Consider the following 15,514-nt stretch of genomic DNA (forward strand, 5'->3'; position numbering starts at 1 on the left):
AATGTTTCCAATGCAGACTGAGGGATACATAACATAGTTAATATTTCCTCTGCCTTGCATGCCCTTTTTTTTTTTTTTTTTTTTGTGTGTGTGTGTGTGTGGGTTTTTTCCAGCTTTTTTGCTGTTAATAGGGTAAAGAACCATACAACCATGGTGTTTTTCTGGCTTAAGGCCAGACCATCAGAGCTCTCATAGGGTCCCACAAGATTCATAGTTTCCGTTACACAAAAAATGTATTGAATGTGATTACAATGCCTTACTCCTGTGTAATTCCCTGTGTTTAAAGCTTACATACAACATACACAATAAAAGATTAAGTCAATCAACTTGGAAGGAACCCAATGACTCCTATGCTACAATGTACCAGATACTGCTTTCATGGGAGTCTATTTTTGAAAAAAGAAAATTCCTTCATTAATCTCCCAATCTTCTAATTAATTTTAAAAGAGGAACAGAATGGAAGTAAAAAAAAAAAAGATAAAAAAGAAAAAAAAAGAAAACAAGAGCAAATACTCATTCATGATCACAAATAGAAGCTAATAAGCAACTGAAGTTTCACACACTGAAATCATCAGCAATTCCTTAACTGTTAGGTTTTATCTTTACTATTTCAATTACTTCTCTAGTCCAATGTGCTAATGTGCTACTTTTTTATAATCAGTTTCTCCAAACATGTAACAGAGAAACCAGTATTTTAATTAATATATTTTAGGTAGAAAACCAACATATAGTATTATCAAAGCACAGTACACACACTGTACACCAACAAAGCCACATTTCCTTTTTCAGCTGGAGATCTTCAGTGCAGACTCCCCACTGATGTGAATACCAGACACGTACATCAAGGAGGTGACAGTAACTCCAAGTTTCAGGTTTACAATACTCAGGTTCATAAGAAGAAAATAATGTATGACAACATGAAGGTCAATCTAAGCAAATTTTTTAAAAAATCCACACCTAATTGGAACATCAGTCAAATACTATCTGGTGTTAAAATGACTGAAGACTACCTACAGCATACCAATCAGTTCTAATTATTAATTTCTCAAGAATATGCTAAGTATTTGGCATCATAAATACAGTAATTTGTCTCTTACAAAAGTCCCAGTCTCTTTCACTATTTCAAATGTAATTACAAGTACCAAATCTTTATTTCTTCATTACTTCTTTACTTGCTTACTCAAATGCCACAATGATTCAGAAGCCATTTCTAAGATGCAAAATACCTTCAGCTCCTGTTGACTTTTTTCCCCTCATTTAATTTTGAAACTATAAAAGTGTACTGTGAAATAGTCTTAAAAATAAAAAGAAGCAAAAATAACTTACAGGTCTAAAATATATCAGGAAAGGCTGTAATTCAATAGAAAACCTTGATACTATTGCAGTAAAACTGTACAGCTTTAGGCCCATTCCTCATTGGTATGTATAAATTTTGGATCTAGACAGTAAATCCTTATTGGCAATGAGCTAAATGTCTGGGGTTTTAATTTCATCTTTTGTTTGTTTAATTTAATTTATTTGTTTTTACTAGCCTGTGTGAACTCAATTATCCACCTTCCATTTCCACTGCAGTACACAAAGGACTAATCTTACACATTTTGAATTCTTATGTTGAGGTGGATCACACTGCAAACAGATAAAGTATCATTCACTTCAGCAACTGCTAAACTATCCTGTCTGAATATCAGTTTCAGCACCTATTGCCTAAGACCAAACACATGTATACTTATGAACTGTAATTTCACTCAAGTATTGCCTATAATGAAAAAAAAATCTATTTATAAAAATAAACTTATTTAAGTTATGTGCACAAACAAGCTTATTTTTTTTCTTTTCTTTTAAACAAAGTCCTCAGTAAATACTTTCTTTTTCTCTTGTTACCTTTTTGAAAAATGGTGAGTTTAATGCAACTATGGTCTTCTGGCAGTCCTGAACAGCTGTCACTGTCTTAGTAAAATGCTTTAGGACATGCCTTTCCAAGATAATGGCACTTCAGAGACCAGACAATATTATCTTGCTCCAACAACTATGTGAAGATTTAAGTCTTCTGTGTAGTCAGATTAATCCCTGTCACCAGCTTTCAACAAATGTTGATCAATGCTCTCTTTCCTTTTTGTTTTGTACAGTGCACATTAAAGAGCTACTTATTGATTAACTTTACTCCAGTTCTTGGACACCTTTCTTCATTTTGTTATATCCTTTAAATCTTTATTTATGTATTTTACTCCACAATTATTTGTCTCCACATCTTAAATATAATCAGTTAAGGATTTTTTTCCATTCTCTAATCTTCCACATTGGCTTTTTAAAAAAAAAAAACCCTACCTTCTTACTGATAGCAATGTAATCTGTCTCTCTCTGCAAACTTTGAAGGTCTCTCATTGTTGCCTCCATTTAACCTCTCTAGTGCTCTACACACACACTACACAGCTGAGATCCTCTATGGCCAAGGTTTAGTGAAAAGGGCCTCTACATAATGCAGAAGGGTACAGCTGATTACTGCAAAGCACTTTTGGTCTCACAAAACAGAAAGCTGTAGAAATTCAGCATGTAGAAAAGAGAAGAACTGAAACTTCTCTCTCCTTAGTTGAAGATGTGCATCAAAACAATCTTGGCAAGGTAATCTAAAGTGTGACTGAAGTTATGATAAGCCTCTATCACATATATTCGTATATTCCTTGTAAAAAAAACCACAACAAAACCAAAACAAAACCCACCAATAACAAACAAAAAAACCCCACCTTAATTACATTCTATTAAAATGAATATTCTAGGGAGAGAATTCCTCATTTAATGAGCAGCCAAGAAAATATTTCAGCTAAAAACAAAAATATAAACTGACATGGATATCCTTGGATAATCCATCTGAGGAGTTCAGACTACTAAACACAAATTCCACCAAACATTCATATTATACAAAATAGATAATCTATACCACAGAAATACAACCATATACCAGAGTGCTGAAAAACAACATTGTAAACAATGTAGATGCAGACAATTTTTTTTCATAACAATTACTTAAAGAAAAGTCTTCCCAGAACATAAAGACAGGACAAATTCTCATGAGAGACAAGGCATGTTGAAAGGCTGGGTTCCCCCCCCACAGACAAGCCCCATTCACTGCATGCGCTGTCACACATCTAGTCCATTTTTAGTTTTACTATTAATACTTTCTTATTTTCATTCCTACTACAAAACTGTTTCTCTCCCTTCATCTCTGTCATATCACCTCACTGAAGGTAAACTTCTCATGCCTTTAGTGCTGCTTCTCCTAAGCTTATCTCACATATTTACTACCATTGTGAAACACAAAATGGTTACTGGTGATCCATCGAAGCAGTTTCCTCCAGCATTTATATCACAGTCAAACTTCATTTGTCTGTTACAAACAAAAAACTACAGGCCATATCCCATATACTAAGGTTTTGGTAGTTTAAATTCCCTTGCTCTTTAAAATTTACTCTTAAAGGTTGTCATCTGCCTGCTTTACGCATATGGAAAGACTCAGTGAAGCATACAGATAAGTCTTTAGAGGATTAAAAAGTATAGGATAGTCACATGATTGTTACTTCTAAAGCATAAGGTAGTTTTGTTGTGTAAATAAGCTAAAACTTGTCTCCTCCTTTGACATTATTATAAAAGAAAGAACACTGGTACAATGTTCTTCAGAAACAACCACATATGTTTCTAACCACATTACTGAGAAAACCTAATTTAGTTAATTAAAACAGATCCTGGTTCTATTGCGTATTTTCTGAATTCATCAACATATCTTTGAAAGGTATTTCAGCTATGAAGAACAGTATTGTGCATGTGGCCTAAGCAAAATGATAACTAAACAAATATAGTAGCTTTTCCCTTTGTGGTGCTTATTTCAATGGCTTTTGAATAAAACTTCAATATGGTCACAAGCATCACCAAGAATAATTATTGAATATTCAAACTGAGCCAGCTGAGAAATTATGACATTTAGCATGCAAATGCATTACTTAAGCTTTGCTCTGTAAAGAACAGAAGTACAGAATAATTTTTTGGCTTAAGTTTTTACTTCCCAGCCCAAAAAGTACCACAAACCCAAAGTGCATTCAGCACTACCCTTCCCTAAATGGACCCACTCTGCATTGTTGCAAGTAACAGCATGCTATGGAATAAATATGGAAGGCCCAGTATCTTGCCATTGGCATGCATGACAAACAATTGCTTTCCAGATGCTTTCTCCCATTGAGAAATGCTAAAAGAAACTTTATACAAATAATTCTATAAATTATTTTTTTCAAATTTGGAGATGTTCTTCAGCTTTTTGTCAATCCCTGCTATTTATGAGTTAACAGAGAAAGGGTGGCATAATGGATAAAAGATAAAAAACAGCTTTTCCTCAAATTACATGACAGCACAAAGCCAGGGTTTCTTTTTGTCCCTATGCAAAAAACTAAGCCATGCAGGCGCAGCAAATTAGGCATTGTCACCTCTGCTGTAACCTCACTGCCACACACTTTTTTCATTTCCCTTCATTCCCTGCCTGTGTATTTTCTGACATACCTCTTTGCATCCCATCTCATACTGGAATATCCTGCAGAGCAAGAATCTTGCTATTGAGGTGAACCTCAAGAGTACCATTTGCCACTTAGGCTTTTATTTGTATCCCGAGTCCTCAAAGCCCCATAAACAACAGAGAAAGGCCACATGGAAACACCACACAAAACATCAAGGTTTCCAATAAAATATGGATTCCCAGAAGTTAAAAGGCAAGACAGTAGTTCAAGCAGATTTCTCAATACACTTAAATTTGTGTGACAAGTGCTGAACTATATACGACATTCTAAATTTAAGTCTTGAAGATAGTAAAAAAGGCCTGCATGTTCCACAAAATCTGTGATTGCTTCAGCATCAGACTTCCTAGTCTCCCAAAGAGTTTTCTCTGTTCTGTCACTTGCAAAAACCTACCATACAGATTCACTGCCATATGCTGTGGCTTGTGCTAAGGCAGAATGATTTAACAGTTGAAATGCTATAAACCACAGCTCACAGATTTCTTCTTTGACATTGGGTAAATCAAGACCCTTCTTCTTTCTGTAGTCACCAGGATAATATTGCTTATTCCATTTCACTGATCAATATGTTATAATACAAACACATTAACCTTTAAAAGAATGAAGTCTATGAAAAGAGATAAACCTGCCCCAGATAATTCTGTTTCAACATCTTTAAGACCATATGCATTACTTCACATAAAATAGCATGTTTTATTCCAATTCTCAGCTACCTTTATTAGACACTGAATTTTCTTTCTTCAACTTTTAATGTTCTGGGTAGAATTTCCTTTCTAAAAGTGCTTCAAAACACTTAGGTTGACAAATAAGAGAGAAAGTTTGTATCTGCTATTATTTACAGAAAGGGCAGAGTCAAGGTTAATTGCACAGATTCACATTTCCAACTGGAATTGGAGCAAGCTGACTTCTGCTGGCAAAAGATCATAACGCATGTCATAGTTTCAACTGATCCTCTCTTGGGAAGAGCCGTTCGATGATTCTGACTGTAACAAAGATTAACAAAATATATATTCTTGTACTTCTGGAACATCCAGAGGAGAAGGATCTTAATGAGAGCAAAGTGAAATAGATGCACCCCATTATATGTTACAATTGCATTAGATACATTATTTGACTATTGGTGTTTAACACTAGTGAGATTGTTTTCTGTGCACATAGAAGGCAGAAAAGGAAAGGACGAGTGTTCAAACTGTTTGACTGACCTATCTACATTACTAATGGTGCACTAGCACAAGTTTTGCACGGAATATTAAAAATTAAGCAAAGACTTAAGTATAAGTTACAGGCTCTTCATAAAAAAGGATGCAAAGCTATGTGCTCAACTTCTAATCTCTCAACCAGCTGTTTCAGGTTGGTGACTGAAAAGTGAAATCGTAATCAAAAATTAATGATCCAAAGCCTCCCGAGAAATTATTTCAATCAAAACCATCTGTAAAAAGCCCCACAAAATAAAATGGGTGAAACAGTAGAGAGTTATCTGCAATAAGGAAACATGAGAGACCAACCTTACTCAGAAATGTTCAGTGTTGTCTACGGTTACAATAGACATGAAGGTGCCAACATACTTAGTAAGTGCTACCTGTTATGAAGTGGAAATTTTATAAGTACTTTAAAACTACAATATCATAACTCTGAAGGTAAATTATTTTTAACTTTGGTTTCCTAAGAAATAATAATTTCTTTACTATTATCTTTTTTCCCCCATAACCAGCATGAAAAATCTTCCAAAGTGAAACTTCCATTCAGTATTCATTCTTGCAATATGATCTTCTATTTCTGCAAAGTCCATGCTCAGGTGAGCTTTCCAGCTCTCCCAAGGCCTTGATTTAGCTTTGCTTTGTGCTGGGAAACGGAGGAAGCAAAGGGAAGGACGTTTTAGACACAAGCTTCCTGCATGAGTTACTGCAGAGAGTATCATGGTTTCTTAAGATATATATGTGTATATACAGGGACTAATCCAAAGACCATTAGGTGCAATAGGTGTTGGATGAGATATATGATCACTACACTTGAAATTCTTTTATACATAACTCCATAAAGAAAGTTTTGGAGAAGTTTATTACATAAAAATATTATAGCTTTATAAAGCAATAGCATTCTTTAATTCTGCCTTTGTAATTTATTAGTTGATGAGGGTTGTTATTCCCAAAATCCTAAGCATGGTTAATAATTTAATAATATTTAATAATGTCTTAATTTCCCAGCTGATATTTTATCTCAGAGCTTGCATTGCTATTTTCAACAAAACCTGCCACTAGAATTTCTCCCACAGGTGAGACTTCTATATTCTGTATCTTGCTCACTTGTCAGTATTGAACATACCATTCAAATCACGAGCTAACATCAAAGCTGCCGAATTAGATTTGACAGTTATTGTTGATGGCTGCATTGTTAGAAGCTCAGAGTAAGTAAAAAACTATTCTAAGTGCTATTTGTGTTTTGACTGCTCTGGTTTTAAACAGGGTGCTTCTATAGTTTTGGGGTTTCTTGTTTAGAATTATTTTATGGTGTGAGCAGTGACAAGAGAACCATAGAAAATTACTGTCAATAACCTGAAATATTTTTCCTTTCTTCTTTATATACTGAAACAGAAATGTGGTTTTCTACCTGGGAAGGCTGGGGGGAGGGGAGGGGCAGGTTGGGTGGGGAGAGCATGAAGGATAAGGACAAGAGATTAGTAAACTGCAGAAAGGCGTGACAAAGGGCAATGTTGTTACTGAAGTATGACTGTTTCTGAAAAGACTCTGCAGGCACAGGATTATATATTTATGCATTGCTTTCTTTTTGTTCCAAGCCCCAACTCCTTGACCTGGCTTCTCCTCACAAGGCAGTGACCAGGAATGGACATAATGACAAGGAGAGAGAGTGACAGAGGAAGGCAGAGAAGATTCCTTCTTCACAGAGCATTGTGTCAACCTGTGTTCCCCTTGAAGCCATCCCCACTCCAAGCTCCCAGATACACAGAGGATTAAGGAACTGTCTACTTGTACACCCACTACGTGCTCTGATGATTTTCCCTACCTACTCCATGAGCCAGTGGCAACTGGAGACAAAAATCTGGCTTGGTGCATGCTGTCCCTCACCTTGTCAAAAAATATTCCTGTCAGGTCCCCATCACAGTAAGTCCATGTTTGCTCACCATAATGACTACAAAACTCAAGTCTAGGCTGAATAAATGATCAGAGAGAAAAAACAGACTATGTTGGCAGAGACAGAGAAGTAATTATAGTGGCTGTAAGCAGATATACTCTTCCCTTAATTCTGCAAAGGCTTTTTGCCAACATGAGGGAGAATGCAACCAGTTGCTCATATGGAGAAATGGCAGATGCTTAAAGTCTCCTAATACGAGTAGCAGTGTTAAGACATGATTAAGCCCTCAGCCCACAAAACGTCTAGCAGAGCACCCTCTGTGCTCACCCACGTGGAGGGATCTGCTTTGTGCATTTGGCAGTGGTTGCAGGTAGGCAGCAAGCTGCCAAAACCAAGTTGCTCCAGTGCCAACTTGTACGTGCAGGCGGCTGCCGGGGCTGCTGCAGTGCCAGCCTGATCACATTCCTTCACTCCGAAGGACTGAACAAGGGGATTAGAAATCTTAAGCAACTGACATGTTGCATGACTTTAACGATACAGCCTATTTGTGTTCCTAGTTAAAAGAAAGTTCTTAAAGTAGTGGAGAATACAGTTTTACTTATTCTTGGAACTCCTCTTTCTGGCCTCCTGACAGATACATACAAAAACCAATACACAGTCCAATTGCTACATAGTTATATACTTAAGTGGTTTTTAAACACCTGCAAAAGGTAGCTCAAAGGGTGCAAACACATGCTTAAAGGTGAGCATGTGCATAAACAGAAATGCATTTCTTGCTACTAGATCTTTACATTTCAAAATTCCTTACATAGGCTGGGTTTTTTGTTTTCCAAGATAGAAGCACAGAAATCATAAGAAAAAATCCATAAACTTTACAGTTAAAAAAGATACAAGGTTATCCAAAACCACACAGTGTACTGTAACTTTTCATAATCTATACAAGAATAAGAAATTTAAATCATCAGCAGCAAAAGTATTTTCAGCATAACACATATAATGAGTTGAAAGTTAAGAGTAACTAAATAAAAAAACAAACAAAATTATCTCTGATCCTGAGGAGCTTTCTTGAGAATAAGGAGCCAGCAGCATATGGCAGGAAGACAAAGCAAAACAGTCAGTATTTGAAACAGGAGGGTTTCCCAGTGGAAATGAGGAAAAACATCTTCCTATAAGATAGCTAGTTGGTGGAGCAGGTTGCTCAGTGAGTCTGTGTAGTGTGCACCTATGCAGGTGTTTTGGCACATAGCCAAAAGTATGGAGCTTCTAAGGTTTCTTCAAACCTGAATTATTTTCTAAAGCATGAAAGGGATCTGCTTTACAAAGTCTCTGGCAAATTGAAGGCCATATTACACCAATGCCGAACGTTTTCAAGTGAAGCTTGATTGGTGGTACCTGAAACAAATATTTCTACACAAGAGTGCCTGGGTGGGTGTTACAAGCCAGAAGCTGTCATACATTACAGTGATAACGGCAGCATAGGGCAGCTTTTGATGTGCTTTGTAACCTCTCTGGTCATGATTTTTAGCTAAAAATTGCAAACAGAAATACTATGCCAGAAGTAAGCACCACCTCTGGTTCATCACTACATTTTAGCATAACATTCACTGTGCCAACCAGTCACAGCAAAGTATCTTCTGACTTGTGCTTTATATGGCAGTCCTTTCTGTACCTCTAAGCTTAATGTCTTTTAAAAATATTCCTATTATTTTCTGTAGCAGTCATGATGGACAGCTTGTGACTACAGAGCCAAAGAGGTGCTGAGCCTTGAGCAAACATTGCTGAAACATCACAGCTCTGAGTATGGCTTAATGAAAAGAATAACCGGACTTGGAGAGGCTGAACAGAACAACCCAAACAAAGGCAGCTGAGAAGCATGTGGTAACTTGCCTACTTGGGCCTGCCTGTGACCCAGTTTTCTGCCCGAGCGAGGCATATTTTGAAGTGCTCAGATAGCAGAGGATGGGCTGATGAGGAGGCAGGAGGTGGCAGCTGCTGCATTGCCATGGCATGACAGCAAGAAGTGAAAGAACACAAAAGAACAAACTGCAAAAGATAGTGACATTTAGGATCGCAACACTGTGACACAGGTGTGAGAGTTCATGGAGACACCTTCATCATTGTAACTGAAATTCCACACAAAAAGGCTTCCTTGCTGCCTGACCTGCTCTCTGTGGCTCTAAGCCATTGTTCTCTCCCCTACATCTGAAGTTACTCATGTTTTTAAATTATATACCTTCATATTTCCTAGCAGCTTTAAATAGTTATTGTTAATTCTCATTAACTCAGGAAAAACTCAGTTTTCAATATTATCAAGAAGGCAGCTTAGCAGAATCTCTGCAATCTTAACTGTCTTTGAATTTTTCCTTTGCTGTCAGGTGTTGCTAAAGCCAAGGAAAATGTATTGCCTTTCCATGTTGCTCTTCATACATCCTTTTTGACAACTCCTATCTGTTTTGCTTCTCTGAGCAGGACTAGAGAGAAGATGCCTTCAGATGACCCTTTGTTACTCATCATCTTAACAGAATGCATCTTATACCCACTCTAAGAAACTATGAGAAAACAAATTATTAATCAAGTTGCCAACATATTGCCATCACCAATTTCAATTTTCACTATATTGTCAGAGAACGTAGAGCTGGTATGCAAAAATGGTAGTTATGAACTAAGAAAAATGAATTAAATAAATTGTCATTAAAAGTTAAGAATTTAGAGCTTCCTCAGTTGCTAACAATAAAGCTAACAATAAAGACATTGATGCTCAGTTTAGATGTCTTTTGCTCTAAAAGTTTTATTTATGTATGCTCTATGTATAATAAGCACAGAAACATTTGTGTGTATTATGTTAATAGCTGGGAACTAGATTCAAGAACCTGGCAAAATGACATTCTTCAATGCCCAACTCTTCTCACTTGCAGCTTTTATTAAATCTTTTGGGTATTTCCACCTTGTTTAGACTAATTTGTGAGTTGGAAACATGTGAGCAGTGTTTTAGGTGGATTGCTCTAGGAAATCCACCTGCTGGGACTCCTGTGCATAGTAGAGTAAGAATCAGTAGGAATAGTGAGACTGATTCTGGTGTACTTTGCAACATGCAAGACAATGTCACTGAAAAGAGTCATACTGATATAAATCCAGAATGTGCTTCACCTGCCATTACTATATGTTGGCTGGAACAAATCTGTCATTCAGATGTGAGTTTTCCTCTTATACAATGGTTCACACTGAACCAAAAATCTATTTCCAGGTATTCTTAACTGGCACATGGAACATCAAATATTCCAATAATGCAGAATAAGACCTAAGAAAACACAGCTAAGAAAATAAACTACCAGCTATATGTCCCGATATACAAAGCCTTTATCGATCATGCCTCTACTAGGAAATGTCAGATTTCAGCTCATTAAGAATATTTTCACATAATTAACTGCAATATTTAAAGAAAGCAGGAATTTTCCCAGTCAAAGCCTTGCGAATCTTCTGACAAAGCATTTTGAAAAGGTTCAGAAATGCTGACCAGGATGCTCCCTGAATATACTGCCTATTTATGCTCACTTGTTTCCTGCTTCTTGTTTTACCATAAGCCATCTCAGAATGAAATTACATACAAGTAATTTCTTCACTAAAAGTTATTTGTTTAGGTTGTTGGTTTTTTTTAACCTTTAAAAAAACCCCAGTATTATATTCTAGGTATTCTTAAGTTTCCTACATTTCCATAACTTAATGAGTCAAACTGTGTCCTGCAGGGCACTGTAGCACTGTGATGATTACTTAAACTTACAGAGAGAATGACAACTGACATCCCCATCAAATACTGTGGATGCCTTAAAATTAACTGAGTTTATTTATGAGATTATGAACTTAGTGACTGTGTCAAAGTGGGTATTTTTGCTTCAGTGAATTCACAAGCATTAGCCAACCAGTGTGAAATAATTTGGTGGTAACTTGCACTTGCAGCACAAACGTAGTTTACTATAAGGTTTAACAGGTAATTCTATAAAGACTAGTAAATTTTAGTCTATGAACACTATAGAAAATAATGCAGCTTTTGAAGTTCAATTGTTTTAATCATTATTGACAGAATTCAGTCTGAGTAATCCTTCTCAGTTATATGCAGTTCAAGTACAAAATACTCTAGAAGCCACTTTTCTTCTGGCAGTCCCTAAATTAAAACACATACATCCAAATCAGCTTATACATTAGCCAGAACACTCCATGTAACTTTTTTTGAGGGTGGGAAGGTGTTTGCTTTTTTTCAGTAAATCAAGATCTTCTGCTACAAAGTTTAATGAAAACATTGCTTTTCTGCAAAAGCTTTGGAAGTGAACCCCTTTCAAACCCTGGAAAATATAAAAAATGAACTTCAAATAACCAAAATCTTGTTTCTCTTTTTTGAAACAAACCTACTATGTAACAGTTGTCTACATATTATTTTACATTTGTAAAAACAATTTTTAAACTCACATACTCTCTGCAAGTACTGATGAAATAGTACACTAACTCAGTAGGAAACTTCCCACCTAGTTGAAACAGGTTTCTTTAATTACTCATTCCATATGTTAGTAAAATAATTGCTTTAACTTGTTAAAACTACCTATGACAACAAAGCCCTATTTTTGGTAACCAAGGTGAAATAATTGAAAAAAATCCACAACAACCCAGTAATTATTTTTAGTAGCATAATTATATGAAACTGTCCTCTTTCCTTCAAAGAAGTAAAAAAAACAGTACAGAGGGAAGCTATTCACTGATTTTGCTCACTTAAGTCCTTATCACAGGAAAAACAATGTTTTATATTTCAGATTATAACTCAACTGCAGTGAAGGGTGTCATCATTTCACTATTGGACAGAGAAGAACCACAACCCAGAAAGAGAAAAGGAACATTACAGATGCTTCTGAAATAATTTATCTGCAAAATTTAATTCAAAAGCTTTATAACTAACATCCAGTATCACAAAGATACATGAAACATTCTTCAGATGTAAGGTCAAAATTTACCCTGGATCAAAGGCCATACTTGGTCTTTTTCTAGCTTACATTGGCTTACTGTCAGGAAACTGTTCCAGAATGTCTGGGAAAGGAAAAAGAACAGCAAAATCATCCTCCCAAATCAACTGAGAATCACGATGTTTGAAAGGTAGCCCCCCAGTACCAGCTCACGACATCATCTAACAAGTTATCATTTGTTAAAACAAACAAATGAAAAAGATAATTCTTGCAGTCTCATATCTAATATATTATGACACCATTGTATTGCTCATAGTATGAGGAATTCAAGTAGCAGTGAGATCAACAGCAAATTTGTGTAACATTTCCTTACAAGATGTTGGAAGACAAATCTGCCTAAACAAAAATCCTTTAACATCTCAAAGAAAAGCAGGCATTTCACACTTGACTGCCCTATTCTAAGGAATAATAAGGAAAAAAGTATTTTACTGATTGTCTAAATTTTTACTTCTTCCCGACTGCCATGCTTCCTGCCATTCCAGCACTACCTGGAAAGCCTCTCAGGTTTAGCAGAAAAAAAATAAAGGACAGCACCAAAACTCTCTTCAGAAAAACCAGTTCTTTTTCTAAACTGCAAAACATGGACTTCCTACCTAGCTCATGTACATACATATTTTAAAGGCATACACAGTGGAACAACATATTGTGTCTTTGTTTGGTTAGTCTCCCATTTGCCACTCCTAAATTAGAAGTATCGTTGAAGGCAAAAAAACCAATAAAGTTAAGTTTTGTAGGTACCCAAAAGGATATAATCTGACATTCTAATGTCTTGTAAGTCCCCCTATACTAAAATGTCCTATCTGCTTAGTTTACAAATAAAAGATACCTTGCTTTAATATTGGCTGCTGCTCTCCAAGTAACAATACAAGTGTCTCAGGAATAATACAATGTTTTATATTGAAGTACTTTACAAACTTTCTGTACAAGATCTTTGTCTATTTTTAAAATTAACAAACATCTTACCTGACTTCTAATAACCCTATCTGCTTTTTATTTGCACAGAAAAATAGGTTGTTAACACCTTATAACAGTTCAACTAATTATAATGAATTAATTATATAGATTTTTTTTTTCTATTTCTGGCAGAACACCAAGAATTCTACTTATTAGACCACAAAGACATTGGTCTTGAGGGAAACAATAAAAAAACCTAATAGCTGAACCCATGTACATTTGCCTTTAATCCAAACCTCTGATTTCTATGTAATAATCTATTGTCTTTTATTAAAAAACAAGCAACAAACTGCAGTAATTTCTAATATAGCAAGTGAATGATGAAGCTTTCAGAAATAATTATCTATTTAGCTTCCCATGTAAGAATTCAATTAAATATTTTTGCTTGTTTTCCAACAAAGATAGATCTTTTTGATATAAAAAAAAGACTCAAGACACAAGAACCTTACAAGACCTATGAATTCAACATAGCCCAGAATACTGGAATTTTTTAGTTTAGTATTTCCTTTATTTGCTATCATCAATAGCTTTTATTTACTAAATATTTTAATTCAGTATCAACATTTTGGCCCTAAAGCAACCAGTTGATACTATGATTCCAGTGAAAAACTCCAGTAGCTGAAGAACACCCATCTGCTCCCCCTTAATAGGCAAAAACTGCTCTTTTTATACCATAAAGCTGGTGATCATAGTGACTTTATGCAAAGCGACCAAGCAGAATCACTTTAAAAAAAAAACCAAAACACGAAAAACCACCAAAAAACCCCAGTATGAAATACAAGGCTTCTTACATAACAAAAAATATACAAATTTGAAATGAGGCAAAAATGTTTTCTATGTTAATCAAATAGTTCAATGTCAGCAATAGCTCTCCTATTCAGTAGCTCATAGAAGCTGTAACAAAGGAAAAGTATGTCTGAATAAGTTGAATCCTAAAAAATTTTACCTCCTCAGCCAAACTGTACCCTGTTAAACTTTCTCTACTGAAACATTTCAAGTCTATGGGAAACCTTAACTAGCACCATTAAATAACTTTTTATATATGTATATTGATATATATATTGCTTAAGCACTTTTCACTGCACCACTGAATACTATTACATGTTTCAATAAAAAATCCTCTTCAAAAAAACCCCACACAGCATTGAAAGAAAAAATTCAGACATTTGTGGCTATGTGATATAAGAGAGATAATGAAGCAAACGATTTTTCAGCTTAAAATTTTAGCAAGTCTTATCAAGGTAATAAAATAAAAAGGTATGTCAGTGAACTACCAAGGGAGGAGAACTTTAGACAAATGTTACACTAGGGATGCTAGGCTTTGTTGCTATTCCTGTGATGTCTGCACATTAAGACTTTTTAAACTAATGAGCAGTAATTACTACTAATGAGCAAGTGAATCTATTTGAGAGATGCAGGTAATCAATTTACTTGATTTATCATGCAATGCAATACATGGTAAACTACTTGGATTGTATTTAATATCTTTCTTCCTATTAAAAAAAAAAAAAAAAAAGCCTAATATGAACCAATATACTAATTGAAGAGATAGAGTAAAAACTGAGCTCATATTTTTTTCCTGAATATTGTACCTTACATATATTTAGAAATATTTGATATCTCATATCTAATTCTTTTTAGCTTAACCAGTTATTGTACTCCATTCTGGTAAGATCTGCCATCTACTCTTGTTTTTAAAAAATGCAAAAAAAATTTCAAAATTGGATATTAATTTGTGTGACTTTTTCAATATTTTTTAAGAGTATGTTGATAATTGAAATTGCCTTTAAATATTTAACTAAAGAAGTGAATTAGCTTCAGTTGTATAAATCCCATCTTGTTTTCCCTGTGAATATCTACTGCTTGCCTACACAAACAATTTTCTAGACCTGCAAGTATTTAAAATACATT

General features: G+C 35.2%; 1 protein-coding gene across 1 annotated transcript in view; it reads right to left on the reverse strand.

Annotated features, from left to right (window-relative positions):
* Positions 1 to 15,514, reverse strand: part of NRG3 (neuregulin 3) — a 98,842-nt gene that overhangs the window by 25,489 nt on the left and 57,839 nt on the right.

Source organism: Chaetura pelagica, unplaced genomic scaffold (genome assembly GCF_000747805.2).
Source record: "Chaetura pelagica isolate M959 unplaced genomic scaffold, ChaPel_1.0 scaffold346, whole genome shotgun sequence".
NCBI classification, from domain to species: domain Eukaryota; kingdom Metazoa; phylum Chordata; class Aves; order Apodiformes; family Apodidae; genus Chaetura; species Chaetura pelagica.